Raw genomic sequence first — 4,253 nt, forward strand, 5'->3', positions numbered from 1 at the left:
ACAAAATCGAGCCCGCCTCAGATGTCTCCTCCAAATCCTCTGTGTGCCTCTGTCTCTGTAAAAGCGTTCTTGGGACCAGCGCCGTGTTTCCCTTGGCTGGCGTGCCCGGCCTCCTGGCTCTCCTTGACATGCAAAGCCGTAGACATTTTGCTGAGTATCTTGTGGGTCTCCTTGCCAGGAAAACCCAATGTCTCCATGGAGAAATCTCAGCGGAGGCACTTCATATCAGTCATCAGACTGAGTAGAAGGAAGTCCCCCCCCTTCCTTTTTTGGAGACCGAGCATAGGTTTGTTTTTGAAAAAAGCTCAAACCATGCCCGTCTGCTGCAGGAACCACCCAGGGCACTGTGTTGAGAGTGTCATAATATTTGGACAGAGATGCAGCTAGCTCCAGGGAGAAGGATCCAACATTTGCTGGCGTCAACAGGATTTTACCATGCAATAATGTGGATATATTGATGGAGTTGGGGCTCATGCGCTCCCTTTTCATGTGGCAACTAGGGCTGCTAACTCAATCCTGGGAAATTCCTAGAGTTTTAGAGATGAAGTCTGGAAAGAGTGGGTTTTGGGGAGGGGAGGGAGCCCAGCATGGTCTAATGCAGGGGTGTCGAACTTGCGGCCCTCCAGATATTCATGATCTACAATTCCCATCAGTCCCTCCCAACATGAGCATTGGCTATACTGCCAAGGGCTGATGGGAATTGTAGTTCATGAACATCTGGAGGGCCATGAGTTCGACACCTGTGATCTAATCCAAGAGGGCCCACCCTACACAGCAGTGTCCTGCAAGGGAAATGGATCTCTATAGTCTGGAGATCAGTTGTAAATCTGGAAGAATTCCCAAGCCCCAACTGCAGGTTGAACTATTCTTCGCACTTAGCAGGAGTACCCTGGAAAGCCATGCTGCGAGATCATGTTTCAAAGGACATTTGCAAAATCATGACTTGGGGCTACCCCGGACTTTCTGTCTTCCCTCACTACTACAGTTTGCTTGAACAACAAGCTGTTTGTGCCTCCTGCTTGCAATCTGTTTCTCTTTGAGGCTGTCGGTGCAATTTATTGGAAGGAGGAATTACATTAAGAGTTTCAGACTGGGATCTAGGAAACTGGTTGAAATCCTCACTGTGCCATAAAAGCCAACTGAGCCCTTCGAGGGTGGGCGGTTTATCAAGTTTAATAAACAATAATAATAATAATAACTGAGTGCCTGTAGGCCAGCCACCCACTCTCTGCCTCACATCTTACTGGGTTGTTGTGAGGATAAAACAGAGGAGCGGTAGGAATGCTGACCTACAGGTGTGCAGCTGTCATCTATGTATTTAGAATGCTTTCACTATTAATATATTACATGAGATTTAAAACTGCATTAAAATATGTGTGTTAGCCAGTGGTGGGATCCAAATATTTTAGTAACAGGTTCCCATGGTGGTGGGACTCAAACTGTGGCGTAGCCCCAATGGGGCTAAGCGGGGCATGACGGGGGCATGGCCGGGCATTCCGGGGGCGGGGCATTCCTGGGCGGGGCTGTGGCAAGGACGCAGCCGCTGCGCCGGTCCTTGGCCGGGAAACGAATGCACGCAGGCGCAGGCTGCCACGCACGCCGGTGCACCTGCTGCTAGACTGCTTCAAGTTCTGCGTGCTACTGCTGAGAGGAGGGGCAAAAATCACGTGGCAAAATCACCAATTAGTAACCCCCTCTCGGCACCCACAAATAATTAGTAACCTACTCTCAGGAACCTGTGAGAACCTGCTGGATCCCACCTCTGGTGTTAGCCACCCTGAGCTTGGCTCTGGCCAGGGAGGGGAGGACATTAAGTTAAGTAAAACACATGCCAGCTGGGAGATCTTGGACTAGTCACAGTTCTTCAGAGCTCTCTCAGCCCCACCTACCTCACAGGGTGTTTGTTGTCGGAGGGGGAATGGAAAGGAGATTGTAAGCCCCTTTGAGTCTCCTTACAGGAGAGAAAGAGGGGATATAAATCCAAATTAATCATCTTCTTCTTCTTCATGACACTGGAAAATCCGACTAAGATCAGGACGATCAGGTACAAATACATAAATAAGCAAATGTTGTGCGGATATGGTCTAGTGAAATATTTGGCCTGACTGTGAAAGGCAATTCTTTTAAATCTTCTTAGATAAACAGAATTGTTTCAGCAGGAATATTTATTTATTCATTCACCAAGGTTACAACGACCTTAAAAAAAGACACAACTTACAATGTAACAGCTTTTTCCTAGCTTGATTACATATGCATCGTCGGAAGAGAAGAAAAAAGGGTGTTTGGGGGGGGGGGGGATCAACACAACCGGTCTTAATCACAACTCACAGTCAAATGCATTTGGCCATTATCTACCGTCTGACCGTGCTAATCTGAAATGTTTACAAAGGAAACCGAAAAGTTACAATGCTGATATTAGTCAAGATTCAGTACATGATAGATGGTTTTATAATGATGGGTGTCCAACCTGAAGAACTAATTAAGCGTATGAAGACCTTAATTACAATCACATGAATGGCCACTGAATTGGCTGTGGTTGCTTGGGTGTGCTAAAACAAATGTTGCCATGCAGTCTGTCAGAGAGGGCCATAGAATGAGGCAAAGTTGAAACAGCAGTGTGACATATAATTCACACATTATGGAATACGCAGGCTTGGTTTGGGAACTCCGGCCTGGGTGACAGCCAGACTGCTCATTTCCTATAAGTTTGATCCCTGGTTCCCTGTACCTCATCTCTGTTTCACAAGGTGAGCACCCCACCCTGAACCTGTGTTTGCTGTCATGTGTGAATTGATTTTGAGTGCATGAACTTGTGGAACAATTCCTTTGGAAAGTTTCAGAGAATCCTTTAGGATATTTTTAGGAAATCCCTTTGGGAATTCTCTTGCTTGAGATACACTGTCCAAGATATCCATCTAAGTGAAACTTTAGGGATGGATCTTCCCAATGGACTATACCTCTACTGATGATTGGTATGATTATTTTTTTCCCTGAGATACCCAATATTTATTGAGTGGCTTTGAAAGTTGTAAGCAAGCAAGCATTATTTCATTAATTAGAAAACTTAATTGATATTTATTAATTAGAACAGGCGCACGCTCCCATTCACAAGTTTCCTTCTCCCTCCCGTTCTGCCATTTTACATGCCGTTCTCCCAGATGTGAACCAGACGTGTTTCTGCACATCTGCATTCCTGCTGGGTGACCTTGGGCTAGTCACTACAATGGGTCACTTGCTGCTCTTGGGAATAAATGTAGGTCCTAAGTCAGGAAAGTATGAAGACCCCTGGTATATAAACAGCTGAAGCTTCATGAACAGCTACCGAAGATCTTACAGAGCAGACTGTGGCCATAGACTATCAAGCATCTCACTGAAGATGTCTACAAATGTGATTTTACAAAAAGGGGCAGTGTTGAATTCAATGCCCAGTACCAACTGCTTCATTTCCCCTGCCCAGTCATGTTGACGTTCTCCTGTTTTAGATGTCTCAGTTTAGCAACAGCTCAAAGAAGCATGCTCTTCACAAACCAGAAATATCCCACATCCTAGAAGTTCAAACCTTTTAAAGGCAGTTGGCAAAGGGTAGAAATATTTGAAATTATTTATGCTCCACAGAGACCGATGCGTTTACTTTATGTAATGCATTCGGAGGTGGGCTGGAGAAATGCATGACCCATCTCTGCTTGCGTCTCCCACATAATATTCAGGGGAGCTGCACAACTACAACAAGAACGTTCTCTCCATCAACATATCCAGAGACTCTGAGGTCCTTCGTCTGTCAAAAAAACCTTAAGTATGCAATGCTAAGCACGGGCACGGCCACGTCACAGGATCTGTGATTGGCGCCGAAACACAGATCACAATTCATCATGGGCAGGTCTGCAAATGGATGGTGGAATGTTGCAACAGTCCGATGATTGCTTCTTTGCGTGGACAGTAAGAATGGACCCACATTTCAATCATGTGAATTTATATTTAGCAAGCTTTTGTGAAATGAATTGGACTTATTTCCAAACACGCATTTTTTGAAACTGTTTTGTTCATTCAGGTTGACCATGGCCGTTTCCCCACTCACCTTTTGTTGCGCGCCAGCTTACTTCCAAGTAACGGGTTCCAGAAATGCACTCCCAGCACTACTGGGAAAGCCGCGCATGCCAATGCGAGCCAATTCCGGACTTTCTGCGCCAGCCTCGGTGGACCCCCCCCTCAGCTGCTGGGCCATTTCTGTTCCTAGTCTCGAATTAACAGCCTCG

This window comes from Sphaerodactylus townsendi, linkage group LG05 (assembly GCF_021028975.2).
Source record: "Sphaerodactylus townsendi isolate TG3544 linkage group LG05, MPM_Stown_v2.3, whole genome shotgun sequence".
Classification (NCBI taxonomy): Eukaryota; Metazoa; Chordata; class Lepidosauria; order Squamata; family Sphaerodactylidae; genus Sphaerodactylus; species Sphaerodactylus townsendi.